Source organism: Leptonychotes weddellii, chromosome 2 (genome assembly GCF_054177405.1).
Source record: "Leptonychotes weddellii isolate Sample4059 chromosome 2, ASM5417740v2, whole genome shotgun sequence".
NCBI classification, from domain to species: domain Eukaryota; kingdom Metazoa; phylum Chordata; class Mammalia; order Carnivora; family Phocidae; genus Leptonychotes; species Leptonychotes weddellii.
In genome coordinates this window covers 138045537-138065838 of record NC_138370.1, presented here as the reverse complement: position 1 = coordinate 138065838, position 20302 = coordinate 138045537, and the positions used below count along the sequence as shown (strand labels likewise).

At 37.4% G+C, this 20302-nt stretch overlaps 1 protein-coding gene across 11 annotated transcripts in view; it reads left to right on the top strand.

Moving 5' to 3' along the window:
- The window catches only part of CRACD (capping protein inhibiting regulator of actin dynamics), a 256370-nt gene that overhangs the window by 75212 nt on the left and 160856 nt on the right, over window positions 1-20302 (top strand). For 3 of the 11 annotated variants that reach the window (XM_081812349.1, XM_081812344.1, XM_081812346.1), the window contains exon 3: window positions 4815-4926. The exons of the other annotated variants lie outside the window; for them this stretch is intronic. The gene's annotated coding sequence lies outside the window, so the exon portion shown is untranslated. The remainder of the gene's footprint in view (window positions 1-4814; window positions 4927-20302) is intronic. 11 annotated transcript variants of the gene reach the window in all.

The following is a 20302-nucleotide window of genomic DNA, read 5'->3' as shown; positions in this document are numbered from 1 at the left end:
GAAGGCAGTTGCTTAACCAACTGAGCCACCCAGGCGCCCCCAATTTATTGCTTTTCATAGAGTGTAAAGTAGTCTGCAAAGCATGACCTACAGACCACTGAGAACACTGATTGCAGAGCTTTTATCAGGATGAAACAGAGTTCCCATTTCTCTTTGTGTGTAAAGGAATCCTTAGTCACTGCTGATTCTGGAATTCTTTAGTCTGGTGCTTAATTAATTTGTGTGCTGGGCAGATCCTTCATGCCATCACTGTACATGCTTCTTAACAAGGGTGATCAGGTCATTTTCTGCTGTTTTGAGATGCACCCAAACTAGAAAGGCAATTAGGAACGTGTTTCAGTTTTTATTGTTATGAAATAGATGGATAAATAATAGTTCAAATAAGGTATAAAAAATATTCCTTAAGTTTCTGTACCTCCCACATAAAATGTTCTCTTCTACATTTTTTTAAAAAAATGAAAGGCCCTATTCTGTGATAACTGGAGAAGAGTTAAAGACACTTTAAAATAAACAATAGATTTGGCTACAGTGACTATCATTGAAAAAATATTTCTGAGGTAAAATATTTTAAACTGGTATTTATTCAGTAGCCAAGAAAATATGTCAACACAGTTATTTTGGGAATCGATTAAAAAAATCTAACAACACTACTAAATTGTTCTGTCTGTTTATAAAACTTCTTCTTGTAATGTTCATCACAAGTATTATTGGCTTGATTCTGAGGAAATAAAGATAAAGCATTAGAACTGTGTCTGGGGGCACCTGGGTGGCTCAGTCATTAAGCATCTGCCTTCGGCTCAGGTCATGATCCCAGGGTCCTGGGATTGAGCCCCGCATCGGGCTCCTTGCTCTGTGGGGAGCCTGCTTCTCCCTCTCCCACTCCCCTTGCTTGTGTTTCCTCTCTTACTGTGTCTCTCTCTGTCAAAAAATAAATAAAATCTTAAAAAAGAAAACAAAACTGTGTCTGAACTGGCTTTTTGTTGTATGGATATAGATATTTGGGGGGGAGTGGTGGAGGGAAAGTGGGAGGGGGTTGGAGTATGTGTGGATTTACTGTTACTTTACAGGTTTTGAGGCTTGTGAGACGAACTCTCCATAAACTGCCTCCTCCCTGGTGTGCTGCACCGTGGGGCTGCTGCCATGGGGGGAGGTTGATGCCTAGGAATGGCTACCTGGTCCACACTGGAAGGCATCTCAGTGATTCTTCAGTTCGAAAAGCGTTTATTCAACTTGATATGCATCAGGCGCTGTGCTACGCACTGGGGATACAAAGACGAATGAGGCACAAAACTAGTAAAGTGATAAAATTATGCCTACAGTTCTACAGAAGGACAAAAACAAAGCTAACCTTGATTTTATGGAAGATGTCCTGAAGGGAACTTTCATGTGAACTCTAGACCTTGAGGGATGACTATGAGTTTGGTTAAAGTAAGGATAGTCTTGCCGATAAGTGATTCCAAGAGAACGTAACTTACATAAAGTAATATGTAACTAATACAAGTTATGTTTTCCTGTAAAACTGCAATTATAAATTCAAATAAAAAAACCCTAAATCCTTATTACTAAAAATAATATTTAATTTAGAATACGTAGGAATATTATTTGGAGCAAGATTTAAAAGAATATAAAAATTTTATTATACTTAATTATCTTCTTGTTAATCTCTTATTGTTAACAACCAATTCTTAGCCTAATTTGGTTTTAAGCCATCTTAAAATTACCCTAAATCTTTTAAGATCAAAATCCAGTGGATCCTCCCTTCCCCACGTCTTTTTGTCTATTTTATTTGTTTGTCTATTTATCTATATCTTATTATCTGTCGGAATTAAAGACTTCCAGGGAGCTCGGAATAAAAAAAAAGACTTCATTCTGTTTAATTTTCTCACCTGCTAGTTGGTTAATGCCTAATGCACTATAATTACACAGTTGTTTTTCTCTTTCTGTGCCTGAGACAAAATTGGCTTTCTGCCAACTCGACTTGCACTTTACCCCATGAAGCTGCGTTTGCCAGGGCACTATCTCCTTGTTACTAAATCCAGGGGATACCTCAAACACCTCATAGTGCACAGCTTGAAAAGATTATGTCACTTCTCTGCTTAAAACCATTCCATTTTCTCATTGCTTTTAAGATGAAGCTTAGGCTCTGTAAATGTGGCTTAGGCCACATATGACCCCATTCTTGCCTCCAGCCTTGTCTCTTACTGCATTTCTCCACTCGCTGTCAAAATCCCAAATAATTGATTTTCTTTCAGTTCTTTGAATGAACCATGCTCTCTCTTGCCTCTGGGACCTGCTGTCCCTGTGTGTTTCTTTTTCTTCCCCTGTGCTGGTCAACTCTTACTTAGCCATTAGGCCTGAGTTCAGACCTATGCTTTCTTTTTAAAGAAACAAAACCCCAATCATGTCCTTAAAAATCCATCCACTTCCTTCAGTCTCAGTTTCAGTACCTCTTGTCTAAACAGTCATTCTTATATGTCAGGACTACTCTGAAACCCCCCCACGTGCTGTTTCTTACTCTTGCCTCTCTGCATAATCCATTCCCCTCACAGTCACAAGTATGAGATCTTAAAAATATAAATCAGATTGTGTTGCTTTTATTTAAACCCTTCAGTGGCTTAGCATATAATTCAGCTCAGGTGATCAGGCATTTGACCACTTCGCAATTGCAAATCCCACTCTCATTCTTGTCTACCACACTCAGTTATAAAGTGGGCATCCAGGTGATCCAGAATGTGCTTATATAATTTTTTAGGAATGTCACTAAAATAAAAATGCAAAAATTCTTACAGACAGTGTTCCAACTTTTGAGGCACCTTTCATCTTTAAGAAACACTAATTCAAGGGGTGCCTGGGTGGCTCAGTCAGTTAAGCATCTGACTCTTGGTTTCAGCTCAGGTCGTGGTCTCAGAGTCGTGGGATCAAGCCCTGCTTTAGGCTCTTCGCTTGGCATGAAGTCTACTGGAGATTATCTCCCTCTCTCTCTCCCTCTGCTGCTTCCCCTGCTCTCTCTCTCTCTCTCTAAAATAAATATATAAAAATCTTAAAAAAAAAAAAAGAAGCACTAATTCAAGCGTTTCCCTGGAAATTCTTTTCTGCCATCTTTGTGTGCCCGCCCCCCTCCCCCGCTCCGGTGTGATGAACCTCTTTTCTGTGCTGCTTTCCTTAGGACTTATCATTTGTTGGGTAACTGTCTTTAAGCTCCTTGAGGAGTTCTAGATGATAGTAATGAAGAACGTGGCTATGAATTTAATTACATTTTAAAATATATTTTAAACATTAAAGACAGTAGTAATCATATGTATTTGGAACATGGAGGGATCTTTATGTGAAACACATTATAGTGTTCAGACAAAGTTTGGTGTTTATATGAACTTACTGGGATCCTTGGAATAACTCTGTGTTTCCCACAAATGTGAAACTACTGCACTGGAGAATTAGCTTAGCTATGGATGTTCTGTACAGACCAGTCACCCAAGGGTATGCAGTTTGTGGTAGTTAACACCTTCCAGAAGCTGCAGTAAAGTGGTAATCATCTGATGGTTGTAATAAATGTTCTGTTAGATATGTCACAGCTGTGGGATGCCCTTTTCCTAGCCTTTAGTGATGACAGCAATTTTAGTGGCTCTTTTAAAAAACTGGGATGCACTCAAAAGCCACTCAGGAGGGTCTTAGGTTTGATTTTGCAACCCAGATCTGTCAATGGGTTGTTACCTACTCTGAGGAGATTAGATTCAACATGGACTTTAGAAAGTATTCTCATTTCAGGTAGATTGTAACTTTTAAGACTGGCCCTTTTTCCTGAGCATCCCCATTCATCTACCACTTTAAATCCTATTTTTTTTCCTTCAAGATTCAGCTCATCCATGCAACATCTGATTAGCTATACCACAAACTCTCATACTTCTTTACATTCCACTTTCTGTCGTTCTCTAATGGCTTCAGTATCAGTCAGTCATACTATAGGCTGTACTCTTTCAGTATTAATCACTCATACTATAGGGCTTCTAGAGGACAGAAATTTTTTTCCCAAAGAACCTGGTATAAGACTGGACAATCAGTAGTCACTTAATAAATACATACCTACTTAGGTTATTAGGCACTCACTGAACTTTATTTTTCTTCCTTCCCTTTCTAACCAATTAGCTAATAAATCTAAATTTGAGCATCTAAAATAAATGTATGCCGTAGTGCTATACTGAAGGAAAGTCAGGGGACCTCTATGAGGCCGAGATGCGCCAATTGGCATTGGCTCTGGATAGCAGAGAGCTTGAATGTCTGACCCATTTTGCAATAGCAAAACACAGCAGAAAGCTATTGGATGTCTGGTTGCCCTTGTAGCTTGCACTCTTGCTGAGTCACTGTTTCAGAACTCTGTTAGATTGACTGGGTTCTATTTCCAAGACTTCCTTATATCTGCAATTTGAAAAACCTATTTTTCGTTAGAAAGTGATCATTTAGAAACAAGAGCAATCAGTGATGATGCAAATTAGATTTTACCCTTTGTACTGAGTGTACTAAATAGATTAGTAATTTGTAGGTATGAAAACTCCAAAGGACAAAGTGTGGGTACAGGAGAAATTTTCGTCATTTTACTGTTATCTTCAAAAGAAGTACATATTTGTTGTTGATGTTTTGATTTTAGTTATTCTGGAACTAAATAAAATGGCACTTTAATTTTATGTTCATCTCCCACATCTCACCCTCCTCCTATCAATCAGTCAGCAAACAGATATTTATTAGGTGTAAATATAAACATGTAAGAGAAAATGTAATTCAATTCAACAAATATTTACGGAGAATTTATTTTGTGTCAGGCTCCCTGCCAGTGGAAGACATACAGCATTACTAAGAAGCGACTGTCTCCTGGAATTTACAATCTGCCTAAAAACAAGCAGTAAACAATTACAAAGGTGATCCAGATTAAAGGTATATAAAAATTAAATTGAATTGATTGATACAAAAGAAATATTTGACATAGCCCCTTCTTTTATTTATTTATTTAAAGATTTTATTTATTTATATGACAGAGAGAGACACAACGAGAGAGGGAACACAAGCAGAGGGAGTGGGGGAGGGAGAAGCAGGCTTCCCATGGAGCAGGGAGCCCGATGCGGGGCTCAATCCCAGGACCCTGGGATCATGACCTGAACCGAAGGCAGACGCTCAGAGACTGAGCCACCCAGGCGCCCCTAGCCCCTTCTTTTAAAGAGCTTATAATTTAAGTGTCAAAAGAGATATATACAACTTACTAGAATGACAAGCAGAATAGATATTGTAGAAGTAATAGTACTTCGGGGCAAAAGCTAGAAAATGATAAATCAGGACGTGGAGAACTATGAAAGACTCCACGAATAAGAATGCACCCTGGAAAGGTAGACATTTTGACAGTCACATAAAGGAAGGTAAGGCATTCTGGATGTTGGTGCTATTAATTAGTCATACCCTTCATCCAATCCTATTGATGGTGGAGATTAAAATATATCATCAGCTATATTGCTGACCAAGCTGGATTGAGGAATGTGGCTTGGACCCAGGGCCAAAATGGGGGCTACCTCATTTCTCCCTTCTCCTTGGTGGCAAGTGTCTACTTTGTTGGAGGCATAACAGCTAGAAAACTGCAAGCTGCCTTTGAGAGGAGGATGTGCTCTGCTGATGGGAAAGCCACTCTGTCCGAGAGAAGGGGCTAGTCAGAAGCTGGCTCATGCCTGAGCACTGACCTTCTCCTCAATCAGATTGTTCATCTCTTGGCTGGATGAAATATAAATAAAGAAAACGGGCAATTGGAATGATAAATAGCATGATACAAACCGAAAATTCTACAGAGATCAAAGACCGGCGGAGAGGAGGGATGTCAGCTGGTCCTAGAGTGGTCAGGGAAGGCTGATTGCCTGGAGAGGGTAGAGCTTGAACTATATCTGTGATTCAGATGCAAAGAAGAGTCACACTAGCTTTTTCTTTTCTGAATAGCATGTAAGTACACCAATAGAAAACAAACTGAATTACATGTTTTTTGCTAAAAACCATGGGGCAACTCAGGCAGTTTCTTGGAACAGTGCATTATTTAGCAAAGAAAGATCGACTTGGGGAGCGCCAAAGCAATTCCACATAGAAGGGTACCCAGGTAGCATAAAAAGCAACAAGGAAATGCCAAATGAACATCTTCAGTGCTCCCTCCACTCCCCTGTTAGAGTTGACCAAGTATCTGCTTTATTTCCTGACCCTTTCACCTCCACCTATATTTTTTGGTAGAGGAAAATAGGTATCTTATTTTAAATAGTATTTCATGGGGATGCCTGAGTGTCTCAGTTAGTTAAGTGTCCAACTCTTGGTTTCGGCTCAGGTCATGAGATTGAGCCCCCCATTGGGCTATGCACTGGGCATGGAGCCTGCTTGAGATTTTCTCTCTCCTTCTGCCCCTCCTGTCCTCTCTCCCCACTACTCACATATTCTCTCTCTTAAAATAAAAGAATATAGTGTTTCATGGATAGATGCCAACACCATGAAGACAGCCTTCCCATCCTCTGTTAAAAGGTATTATTGAGTGGGTTGGGAATGAAGAAATATAAAATTACAGGTTGAAGGGACAGTGAATAGTTGAATGCTCAAGATGCTTTCAAACATTTTTATTGATGTAAAATTGATATACAGTATTTAAAGTATGCAATTTGATGAGATTTGACATATGAATACACCTGAAATTTCCCTCTACACACTGCCTTAACATCTCTCAAATGTTGATATGTCATGTTTTCATTTTTATTCAGTTCAAAACATTTTCTGACTTCCTGGTTGATTTCTTCTTTGTCTCAGAGATTATTTAGAAATGTATTTTTTAGTTTTCAGTTATTTGGATATTCTGGATATCTTCCTCCTAATAATATCTAATTAATTTTACTGTGGTTAGAGAACATGCTTTCTATGATTTCAATGCTTTCAAATTTATTTGGCCTGGTTTTTGTGGTCACTTAAGAAGAATGTATTTTTCTATCATTGGGTCAATAGACCCAACGAAGCCCGGTAAACTAGGCTAGTTTGTTGATAATGTTGTGCATGTTTTCTGTTGTCTTATTGATTTTCTGTCTACTTGTTCTATTAATTACTGGAAGAGGTATTGAAATCTCTGATTCTAATTATAAATTTATCTGTTTCTCCTTTCACTTTTATTAGTTTTTGCATCTTGTATTTTGAAGCTCTGTTATTAGGTACATAATTATATTATGAAATGACCCTCTTTATCTTTGGTAATAGTTATTGCTCTGAATTCTACTTTGTCTAATATTAATATAGCCATTCCATCTTTTTTTTAAAAGTGTATTGTGGTATATCTTTCCCCATTTTTTTACTTTTAGCCCATCTTTGTCTTTGTATTTGAAATGAATTATTATTTTTTGTATAACCCAACAAGCTCTCCTTTTTTATTTGGAATTAATTTGATTATTGATATGGTTAGGTTTAAAGCTATCATCTATTCGTTTTTTATTTGTCACATTTTTCTTTGTCCTCCTTTTCTTTTTTTCCTGCCTTTTTGGGGCAGGATTGAGTTTTTTTGGGGGGATGGGACAGGACTGAGTATTTTTTATGATTCCAGTTATTTCCAATATTGGCACGTTATATTATTTGTGGTTGTCTAGAATTTACAGTGTGCATCTTTAACTTATTATACTTCATATCCAAATAATATTATACCACTTATGTTATATGAATCTTACATTAGTATATTTCCATTTTTCCTTACTAACCTTTGTATATTGTTGTATATTTTACTTCTACATGATTTTAGGTTATAAACCCTATAATTTACTATTATTGTTACTTTAAATAATTTTCTTTTAAAGACATTTTAAATTTTAACAAGTATTTCATATTTAGGCCCATGTTTACCATTTTTGGTCATCTTCATGCTTTGTATAGATCCAGATTTCTTCTACCTAAAGACTTCCTTTAGAGTTTTTTGTGTTTTATTGCTGGTGATGAATTTCATTTCACCTTTGTTTTTGAAAGCAATTTTCACTGCATAGAAAATTCTAGGTTAGCGGGGTTTTTTTTTTCTTTCAGATTTTACAAATATACTGCTGTTTTCTGGCCTTAATTGAAATCTGTCATTCTTATCTTTATTCTTCTGCATATACTGTATCTTTTCTCTCTGGCTATTTAAAGATTTTCTTCTTTTCCACTTGTTTTCAGTAATTTGATTTTGTTATACCGTGGTATGGTTTTCTTTATATTTCTCATGCCTGAGGATTTGTTTAGCAAAATTGGGAAAATTTTCAGCTATTATTTCTCTCTCTCTTTTTTCTTTTTGCCATTATTTCTTCAAATTATTTTTCTTTCTTCTCACCTTTATCTTCTCCCTCTGAGACTCCAGTTATACTTACGTTAGGCCACTTGATGTAGTCCCACAGCTTCGTCAGTTCATTTCCTTCATTTCAGTAATTTTGCAGTCTTTCATTTTGGAGACTTTTTATTGCTCTGCCTTCACATTTATTCATTTTTTGTTCTATACTCTCTTATCTGCTGTTAATCCCACCCAGAGTATTTTTTATCTTTAGAAATTTGATTTGGTCTTTATATCTTTTCTTGCTTTATCATGCTCATACTTTCTTTTACCTTCTGGAACATATGGAGCATATTTTCTATATGCTCAGGTTCAAATAAACAGATTCTCAGGGTGTTAGCTGTTTTTAACACTTTTGTCTACCAAGTCTTTCATCCATGTCATTTCTGGGTCTATTTCTATTGATTGATTTTTCTTCTTATTATTGGTCATGTTTTTTGCTTATTTACATGTCTGGAAATTTTTATTGGATGCTGGACATTGTGAGTTTTATGTTATTGGGTCCTGGATTTTTCTTGTTTTAATTCCTTGAAACAGTTTTGGATTTTGTACTCAGATGTAGTACCTGGAGAACAGTTTGATCTTATGGGAAAGTTGATGTGTTAAAGTTTTTCTCTTGACCTTTGTTAAGCGAACTGATTTACAGCCTTTAGTCTAGTGCTCCATTGTTCCCAGTACTCAGGCTATACCCTTGTAAGGATTGTACTCCTTGCCCTTATGTTAGAAAGTCTTTCCATTCTGGCTGGTGGGAACACGAACTAATCATGGTCTTGTATGAACTCCACTTCTTGTGCCCTCTAATCCATGCTTTAGGTAGTTTTTTCACATGCATGTGCCAATCAGTACTCAGCTAAAGACTGAAGGATAATTCTCTGTAGATATACAGACCTCCCTCTTTGTGTAGCCCTCTCCTTATTTTTTTTTTTAAGATTTTATTTATTTATTTGACAGAGAGAGACACAGCGAGAGAGGGAACACAAGTGGGGAGAGTGGGAGAGGGAGAAGTAGGCTTCCCGCGGAGCAGGGAGCCCGATGTGGGGCTCGATCCCAGGACTCTGGGACCATGACCTGAGCTGAAGACAGATGCTTAACGACTGATCCACCCATGTGCCCCAAGCCCTCTCCTTATTACTACCCTGTCCCTGAATTCCAGCTGCCTTGGTTTCCCTAACTTTCAACTCGGTCACCAACTCAGATCACTGGGCTGCACCTGGCCTCCTTCTACCTGCACTGTTGGCTATAAATTCTGCAGTCAGTAAACTGGGCTTGCCTCTTATTTCCCTTCTGTTAGGGTCCCCTGTCCTGCAGTGACTGTTATCTAGTGTATGAAAAGCATTGCTTCATATATTTTATCCAAAACTTTTTTAGTTGTCTTAAGCTGAGAAGGAAAATTTGGTCCCACATGGCCACAATTCAGGTAACATTTTAAAGAATGAAAAAATGGAAACAGCTGTATTTAAAGAGTTTGTTATTTCAGATATTATTCTTTTTGATTTAATGGTGAGGGTAACCAGTTGGATAGGCTGCTTTCTCCACTGAACTTCAATGGAAAACTTTTGCATTAAGCCCACTTTAGCTGATTAAGCCTTTCCTTTGAATATATCTCTCAAAGGATTAGACATTCTAGTCTAGGTTTAGGTGACAGTGACCCCCAGTTGTCCTATATTGGCCTTGGTGACTTTCTCTGAGATTATGATCTTGAGGTTTAAATCATTGATTTAGGAGATAGATACAGCATGATGAAGGAGTGTTATTAAATCCCTGACACTTCAGTTCTCTGATTTTAAATTCAGACTGTTTCTATTAACCCTGCACCAGTGACTGCACTTGAGCTCTCTGTGGTTAAAAGGACAGTTTATCAAATCTTTAAAAAAAAAAAAAAAAAGGGCTCCTGGGTGGCTCAGTTGGTTGAGCGACTGCCTTCGGCTCAGGTCATGATCCTGGAGTCCCGGGATCGAGTCCCGCATCGGGCTCCCTGCTCGGCAGGAAGTCTGCTTCTCCCTCTGACCCTCTTCCCTCTCATGCTCTCTGTCTCTCATTCTCTCTGTCTCAAATAAATAAATAAAATCTTTAAAAAAAAAAAAAAAGGACAGTTTATCATCCCTCTATCAGAAGAGTCTGAAACATGAAATTTGAAAAGGTTTGACCCTGCTTAATACTAGAAGAGATGCCTGTTCTAATTTCAAACCTTTTAACCTAGAAAACTGAAAATAACTTGTCCCTCTTTTAATCAAGAAAGAGAACACATTTGATGATTCCTGTTTCCCATCCTTTCCTGAAGATGTCTTCCTTTTTTTTAGCAGCTTTCAAAAAGCTCTGATTATTTGAGCCTCCAGTAATAAGTATAACTTCAGTAGGTTTCAGAATTAGGCCAATGTATTTAATAGATCTTCTGATGAAAGGCCTGCTGATGGCACGAAGAAAAGTGCTAGTGAAGTTGTTACAGCGTCTTTTTGTCAGTGGGTCCAAATGAAGCTGGAAAAGCCATTCTCAAGTTTGTTTTCACCAAAAGGTGCTTCCATGTACTCAATTACAAGTATCTTTAAGTGATAAAATCTCTTTTCCTCATGGTACAGGACTTGTGAAATCACTCCAGTATTTAATAATTATCATTTGTCAGAGTATTACCATCATGCCTCTGAAGCTTTCTTAGGAGCAAGAAAAAAGCCCCTTGCTTTACCTTTCTTCTTTTTGAGTCCTCTCTGTCTTTCTGCCTCCGTCTCTCAGTTTCTGTCTTTTTTATGACCACCTGGGAAAGAGCCTTGTTCATTTCACCACATCCCTAGAGGCGAGGATGTGGAGGAGAAAAGTGATCCTCTGTAAACCTTCTAACTGGAAAGCTTAGAGCACGTCCTTTGTTTTTTAATGGATAAAGAAAGACGAGGTTCTGGAAGGAAGGCTGAGACCTCGTTCGCTCAGCTCTGCCCCGTCTCACAGCCCCACATCCCCAGCCTCCCTCAGAAGGAGCACACGGCAGTGACTGGTGAGGAGAGGCACTTCAGCACGCCGAGACGGTTGACACATACCTGAACATGGCTTACGTCCCTGGGGATACAGTGACGTAATTCTATGAAAGAGGTGAAAACTGAAGTGTCTTGCATTTTTCTTTTTTTGCACAAATATAACTATATATTAAAAAAAGGAGAAAAGTTCATAACCATTTCCACAATTTAAACTTTTCCCTTTCTTTTTTATTATTTTATTTTCCTGTTCCATTTCAATATTTGCCCACCTGCATAATGAATTTGAAATACAATTCATAACATAAATAAAACTTGGTATGCATGTTTTTAAAGCCTGCTTTACCTATTACAGATTTTGCATGCTTTCAACAATTTTTTTGGATTACTACACACTTTTTGCCTTGTTATGTGTATTTATAAAAGTATCATTACCAGAAGACACAATTAATTTTCTTCTCTTTTTTGGGGGAAATGTATGTTTTAACTCCGTTTAGCATTTTATGCCTCAGGTCCCTTGCCCTTTATCCCTTCTGTCCACAGATACTCTCCAAAGTTCATTTTAACTGAGATCTAGAAGGACTAGAAATCTCTCAGGCACTGTCACTATGCATCAAATTTACCTTGTTCTTTAGCCTTTGCTCTGGATTATTGCTGAGACTACAAATGATTCTGTGTGAATTTAGGAAGCTGTGTTGGCTAATACATACTGCTTAGTTATTAGCATGCTCTTTTTGGTGTCCCATGCACCAGCTACTGTAGTTTCCCTTTGCTGTTTGTGTTTTTTAATAATCTCTGAAGCATGCATATATACATCAGTAAAAAAAGAGAAAAATCTTTCCTTTGTAAGTGTGATTGATGGAACTTCCCTCTTCTATTGAATTTCTATATTTCTTATTCCTAATAATATTTTATTAGACATAAATGTTCCTATATTATATAACTGCTGGGCACACAAACATTCCTATTCTCTGAAAATGTGTATTTATAGTCGCAGATAATGAAAGATAAATAAAAAACAATCCTGCACAGCCTAGTTAGCATTTCAAAGGGCTAGATCTCTGAAACATCCCATTTCCTCCCTGTCAGCTCTCTCTCATCTTCTTTTTTATCCCATTCACATTAAGTCCCTTCTAACGGCCACTGTCTTGGCAATATCCTTGCTCTTCCATAATGCACGCCCAGTTAAAAACTAAACCCTGGACAAATTTCAACTATTTGCTTTCTTCATGCCTGTTCCCAGGCTGCTGAATTCATCTGGAAAACAAAAAGTCATACAACCAAGCATGAATGAATGAATGAATGAGAGAAAAGTACTGCTCACTGGTATATAAAAAGTTAGGGTGGCACAGAATAATTGTTCTAGAAGTCAGAGAAAGAGATCATTGTGGATTGGGATAATCAGAGAAAGGATGAGGTTTAACTTTTCTTCAGTTTTCTGCCATTACTTCTGGTAGCTGCTACCAAGTGGGATTTTATGAAGAACCAAACCCAGACATTTAATGATAAAATTCAAATTGCTTAAACCCTACATACCATAGATAAATGCCAGATTTTTGGTTTTCCACCAAAGAAACAAAAGACTGACTTGACAGAAAGTTTACGTTGGGAGTAATGAGAGACTGGAAGATAAATTTGGGCCAGTTGATGGAAAGGAAGGTTTTGAAATACTAGACAGAGGATTTTAAAACATTGGAAATATTCTTTTGTAGTTACCTGTCATCCAACAGTGATTTACCTGTCACTAAATCTTTCAAGAATATACTCCAGGGACGCCTGGGTGGCTCAGTCAGTTAAGCATCTGCCTTCAGGGGTGCCTGGGTGGCTCAGTTGTTGGGCGTCTGCCTTCGACTTGGGTCGTGATCCCGGGGTCCTGGGATCGAGCCCCGCATCGGGCTCCCGGCTCTGCAGGAAGCCTGCTTCTCCCTCTGCCACTCCCCCTGCTTGTGTTCCCTCTCTCGCTGTGTCTCTCTCTTCAAATAAATAAATAAATAAATAAATAAATAAATAAATAAATAAATAAATAAATAAAAAGCATCTGCCTTCAGCTCAGGTCATGGTTCTGGGATCCTGGGATCATGCCACATCAGGCTCCCTGCTCAGGTGTGAGTCCGCTTCTCCCTCTCCGTCTGCTGTGCTCTCTCTTTCTTTGTCAGGTAAATAAATAAAATCTTAAAAAAAAAAATGAAAGAGTCCCTTAAAGATAATTCTTTGACACTTTCGATATTTTACTTGAGATATGTTACAAGTTTCAAGTTCTCTTGTTTTGAACAAGTTTGCCTTAATGCCCTTCACTAATTACTTAAAGTAATAGATATTCATTGAAAAAAATCAGAGTCTAAGAAAAATTTTAAAGAATAAAATAAAAATCATCCAATTTCCTATACCCAGAAATAGCCATTGTTAATATTCTATTGTCTATGTAAAATTTTTACAACAAAGGGATTATGCTACACAGATTATTTCTTCAACCCTTTTTCTTTTTAAAATATCATTAGTGTTCTTCCGTATCAAAGAATATAGATCTATATTATGGTATTTAAGGGCTAGATAGTATTTTATTACATGGGTATGCTATAATTTAATTAATCACTTCTCTAATGATGGCATTTGTGGTTGATTCTATTTCTTCATCTTTATTTTTTTTTTGGAAATATTTCCAGAATGCCCTTCTGAAAATTCATACCATTTTGTACTGTTGACCTTGTAAGAAAAATATCCATTTCCCCATATCCTTGAGAAATCTGGGGATTATCAAATCTTTTCCCAATTTACTTTTTTTTTTTTTAAAGATTTTATTTATTTATTTGACAGAGAGAGACACAGCGAGAGAGGGAACACAAGCAGGAGGAGTGGGAGAGGGAGAAGCAGGCTTCCTGCAGAGCAGGGAGCCCGATGTGGGGCTCGATCCCAGGACCCTGGGATCATGACCTGAGCTGAAGGCAGTCGCTTAACCAACTGAGCCACCCAGGCGCCCCCCCAATTTACTTTTTAAAAAAAAAAAAAACAAAACTTTTATGCTAGGTATTTTATGTTAGTTGGAATTGGAATTTTTATATAATTCTCTCTACTAGTCTTCTCTTTCATGATTTTGGCTTTGTTTTTATGCTTTTATAAAAGCCTGCTTCTTTCAGCATTGTAACATTTTCTTTTAGTATTCTAATGATCTTTTAAAATATTCTTTTTAAAAAAATACTTGCTCTTTTAATCTACTTGTGTATAAGAACTCATAAAATAGTCACCTTAGTTTTTCCCAAATGTTTACTTGGTTGTCAGAAGGAAATTTGTTCAACAATACATTTCTTTCCATGTTAATTTAAAAGTCCAAATGTTACCTGAACTAAATTCTAGTAAATTCAGATCTATTCATGTATTTTCTAGTCTGTCCCCATGATTATTTTTGGATATTCCTCTTCTGGTAACACATTATTGAAATTTCAGTGTTATATTTTATTTACCATCTGGTAAAGCAAGCCACTTTTCATTGATTTTCGCAATTTCTTTTTTACATATTGTCAATTGCTTATTTTATTAGAGGAATATCAGGGCGCGCCTAGGTGGCTCAGTCGGTTAAACATCTGCCTTCAGCTCAGGTCATGCTCTCAGGGTTTTGGGATCGAGCCCCACCCCTGCTCAGCGGGGGTCTACTTCTCCCTCTCCCTTTGCCCCTCCCCCTGGCTCATGCTCTCTCTCTCAAGTAAATAAATAAAAGTCTTAAAAAAAGAATATCAGGGGCGCCTGGGTGGCTCAGGTTAAGCGTCTGCCTTAGGCTCAGGTCATGATCCCAGGGTCCTGGGATCGAGTCCCACGTCGGGCTCCCAGCTCAGCGGGGAGCCTGCTTCTCCCTCTGACCCTCTCCCCTCTCATGCTGTTTCTCTCTCGCTCGCTCTCTAAAAAATAAATAAAATCTTTAAAAAAAAAAAAAAAAAGAATATCAGATTATAAAATCCAATTCCAGACATAAAAATTTCATTGACTTGGTTGGACTTGAGTTAGAGATAACTTGGGGAAATTTTTTCATTTAAGTTCTGTATTTTTTTGTTAAGTTTATTTTCAGGAGTTTTATATATATATTTTTTCATGAATGGTACCCTTTTTTTTTTCTATTATATTTTCTAACTAGTTTATGTAACTGGAAAACTTACTAAAATTTGCAGTTAGTCAGTCCTAAGTAGTATCAAGGCAGATAACCATAAGCTGAAATAATTATAACTTTTGTTTCTTTTCCCAATATTTTTACTGTATCTTTCTTTTTTGTCTTACTGCCTTTCAGCTAAAATGTACAAAACAGTGAGAGCAGTTTTCACAGGCCTCCTGTCTCATTTGTTTTTGTCTCTGTTGATTCACCACTAAGGTTAATTTTCTGTTCTTTTATAATAAATTCTTTATATAGTGTTAAATATCTTTCTATTTTAAATTTACTGAGTCAGTTCATGATGATGAATTTTGAAGCATATCAAATATTCTTTATTGGGGTGCCTGGGTGTCTCAGTCGGTTAAGCGTCTGCCTTCGGCTCAGGTCATGATCCCAGGGTCCTGGGATTGAGCCCCGCATTGGGCTCCCTGCTCAGCAGTAAGCCTGCTTCACCCTCTCCCACTCCCCCATGCTTGTGTTCCTTCTCTCGCTGTGTCTCTGTCAAATAAATAAATAAAATCTTTTAAAAAATATATTCTTTATCATCTATCAAAATGATTATATAATTTTTCTTTTCAGGTTTCCTAATGCTGAGTCATCCTTGCAGTCTTAGAGTAAACCTATCTTGACCATGATGTATTATTATTAAACTGCTGGATTTGATTCACTAGCATTCTAATTCAGATTTTACATCTATGCTCATAGATGAGATTAACCTACAGTTTTATTGTGGGTGCTATCTTTTTTATCTTTGGTGTCAATGTTAAACTTCATTTATTCTTTTAATAAACTTATGTTGAACTTCTGTTATGTGCCTGGACTGTTGTTAGGTACTGGGGATTAAATGGTAAACAAGATGATAAAATCTCTGCCATCTTGGAGTTTGTAGTCTGTTGAGGGATGGAGAGGAAATTAAAAGTCAGTGTTGTAAATGCTACAATAAGGAAAGTACATAGCCTATGGGAAAAAATAGGAGGAGCCTCTGCTTCAGATTTGGGGAAATCAGAAAATGCTTTCCAGAGGAAGTGGCACTTAAACTAACATTTAAGTAAGAATGTCCACTCAAAAGAGGTACTGGGGGGTGGAGAGGAGAGTGTCCTTGGGAGATGGAAGAGCTTGTGGAAAGACCTGAAAGTGAACACATGGCGCTTCTGAGAAAAGGAAAAATGTTCAGTAGGACTGGAGCAAGAGTAGGAGAAGGGGAGAGTTGAGAGATGAGGCTAGAATGCTTCCCAGAGGCCAAAACTCGCAGAGCCTTTTAGAACATATCCAGAGGTTTGGACTTTCTTCTTGAGATTAACGGGGACCCACTGAAGGATTTTAGAGAAGTGACATGATCAGATTCCTTTATTAGAGGAATCTCACTTGTTGGCTAAATAGGGAAGCAAGAATGGAGCCAGACCAGTTGGAAGGTCATTGTGGTAATCCTAGAGAGGGATAACAGTAGTGAGAACCAGAGTAACTGGATGCCAGAGGAGTAGAAAGCTCTTCTGTTCTAAGAAGATCTAATAGATTTTGACTGTACTTGGGCCACAGCCTATAAATGGGGTTTAAATCATATATTTTTGTATTTCTTTCATGGTTATTAGATTATTCCTTTTTCTACTTCTTTCTGAGTATATTTTTGGTAATGCATATTTTTCTTAAAAATCATCCGTTTTGTGGATGGATACAAAGCTTATATACAATTCTCTTGCCATTTTAACCTCATCCATATATGTTATATCCCATTTCTCATTCCAGATGTTTCATATTCATATTTTCTCATTTAGTTTTGGTTATACACACCAGAGATTTACCTGTGTCAGCCAAGTGGGTATTCCATGGAACATTATTACAAAGAATGCTCACAAGTAAGTCTTCATGCCTAAGTAAGTTTGTGAGACTGGATCATACTACTTAAAACAGTTTACAGGCTTTAGGACTTTTCGGTCTTTAAGATTTATTTATTTATTTGAGGGGGATGGCAGAGGAAGAAGGACAGAGAGATACCTTAAGCAGACTCCCCACTGAGCACAGAACCCAGTGTGGGGCTCAATCCCAGGACCCTGAGATCATGACCTGAGCCAAAATCAGGAGTGGGCTGCTCAACTGACTGAGTCACCCAGGTGCCCCAGGACTTTTCAGTGTTTTTCTTTTTTTAAAAGATTTTATTTATTTATTTGACAGAGAGAGACACAGCGAGAGACAGAACACAAGCAGGGGGAGTGGGAGAGGGAGAAGCAGGCTTCCTGCTGAGCAGGGAGCCTGATGCGGGGGCTCAATCCCAGGCCCCTGGATCATGACCTGAGCTGAAGGCAGATGCTTAATGACTGAGCCACCCAGGCACCCCGGACTTTTCAATCTTTAATAAACTAATGTGCATTATGAATTCTTAAGTGGAAGATTTTTTTTAAAAAGATTTATTTATTTATTTTTTTAGAGAGAGAGAGGGAGAGTGCAAGTGAGGAGAGGGGTAGAGGGAAAGAATCTCAAGCAGACTCCCCAGTGAGTGTAGAGCCTGACTTGGGGCTCGGCTCTATCTCACAAACCTTGAAATCCATGACCTGAGCCTAAATCAAGAGTTGGAGTCTCAACTGACTGAGCCACCCAGGTGCCCCATTAAGTGGAAGATTTAGTGTGCAGTGTTTTTCATTTTTGCCACAAAAGGTTTTTCTCCCCACAGTGCACCTATCAATATCTCCTAGAATGACTGTTCAGTGGAATACTTCGATGATTTCAAAGAACCAGCTCTTAGTTTTATTTATTAATTCTATCTTTGTTTTCTAAATCATTAATGTAAGCTTTTTTATTGATTATTTTTCTCTACTTTTCTTTTGATTTATTTTGTTACTCTTTTTCTAGTTTCCCTAGAGTTAAGTGCTTAGCTTATTCATTAATAGCTTTCAGGATTATTTTAAGAACATTTAAAGGCTATTAATTTTCCTCTGCAATGTAGTTGTGATTGTATCCTATAGATTCTAGTATGAATCCTCTATTGTTAATTTCTGAATAATGTGTAATTTCAGGTTTGATTTCTGTTTTGACCCAGGAATTATTCAAAAGAATGCTTTTTAATATCCAGTGATTCATTAGACTTTGCTTGTGATTTTAGTTTATAGTTGATTAGATATAAATGTATTCAATATTTTATTATTCTTCTGTAATAAGCATGATCAGAGAATATTTTATCTAATTGTAATATTACCCCTCTTAGTTTTCTTTTTGCATTTTTCTGATATATATTTTGCCCAGACCTTTTTTTTTTCAAAATTTCTTTGTGATTTTTCTCTTGTGTATTTCTTGTCCCTGATACATGATAAAATTTTTTTAACCCACGCTGAGGGTCCTGCTCTTTTAATAGAGGAACTTAATCCATTTACATATATGTTGCAATGATATATTTGTTCTTTTTTATCGGCTTTATTGAGATACCATTCAAACATATAATTAATTCATTCAAAGTTTATAATTCAGGGCACCTGGGTGGCTCAGTTGGTTAAGCGACTGCCTTCGGCTCAGGTCATGATCCTGGAGTCCCAGGATCGAGTCCCGCATCGGGCTCCCTGCTCAGCAGGGAGTCTGCTTCTCCCTCTCCCGCTCTCCCCCCTCTTGTGCTCTCTCTAAAATAAATAAATAAAATCTTAAAAAAAAAAAAGTTTATAATTCAGTGGTTTTTAGTATATTCACAGAATTTTGCAACTATTATCACAATTTTAGAACATTTCATCACCCTGAAAAGAAACCCTGTACCCACTAGCAGTCATTTTCTTTTTTCCCTCAACATCCCCTCTTATCCCTAGTTCTAGGCAACTACTACTCTACTTTCTGTCTGTACAGATTTGCCTATTCTGGGCATCTTATATAAATAGGATCATATAATGGCTTATTTCACTTAGCATAACGTTTTCAAGCTTAATCCATATTGTAGTATGTATCAATACTTTATTCCTTTTTATTCCCAAACAATATTCCATTAAATGGCTATTTCATATGTCATTTATCCATTCATCAGGGGATAGACATTTGGGTTGTTTCAACTTTTTGGCTATTTTAAATAATACTATATGAACATCCATGTACATCCTTTTGTGTGGACATGCACTTTCATTTCTTTTATATACCTAGGAGTGAAATTGCTGGGTCATATGGTAACTCTGTGTTTAACTTTTTGAGGAAATCACAGACTGTTTTCTAAAGTGGCTACACCATTTTACAGTCCCACCATCAATGAATGAAGATTTTAATTTCTCCACATCCTCATAAACTCTACTTATTGCAAGTCTTTTTTAGTATAGCCATTTGGTATGGACTGAATTGTGTACCCACCCCTGCAAATTCATATGTTGAAGCCCCAGTCCCCCATTGTGACTGTATTTGGAGATAGGTCCTTTAAAGAGATAGTTAAGGTTAAAATGAGATCATGAAGATGGGGTCATTACCCAATAGGACTGGTGTCCTTATAAGAAAAGGAAAAGAAACCTGGGGTGCACATTCACAGAAGAAGACCATGTGAGGTCACAGCAAGAAGGTGACCATCTGTAAGCCAAAGACAGAGCCTCAGGAGAAACTGTACCTGCCAACACCTTGATTTTGGACTTCCAGCCTCTAGAACTGTGTGAAAATAAAGTTCTGCTGTTTAGGCAGCTCCAGGCTGTGGTATTTTGTTATGGCAGCCCTAGCAAACTAATACACCACCCTCGTTGGTGAGAAGTGATGTCTCATTGGGCTTTTGGTTTACATTTCCCTAATGACTAATGATATTGAGCATCCTTTTATATTTGTCATTATCCCTTGCATATTTTATGTCTTCTATTTATTAGGATTTAATGTTGTTCCTATGTTTTCTTTCCTATCATTTGCTCAGTTGATTAGGTTCGTAAGTTAAATATC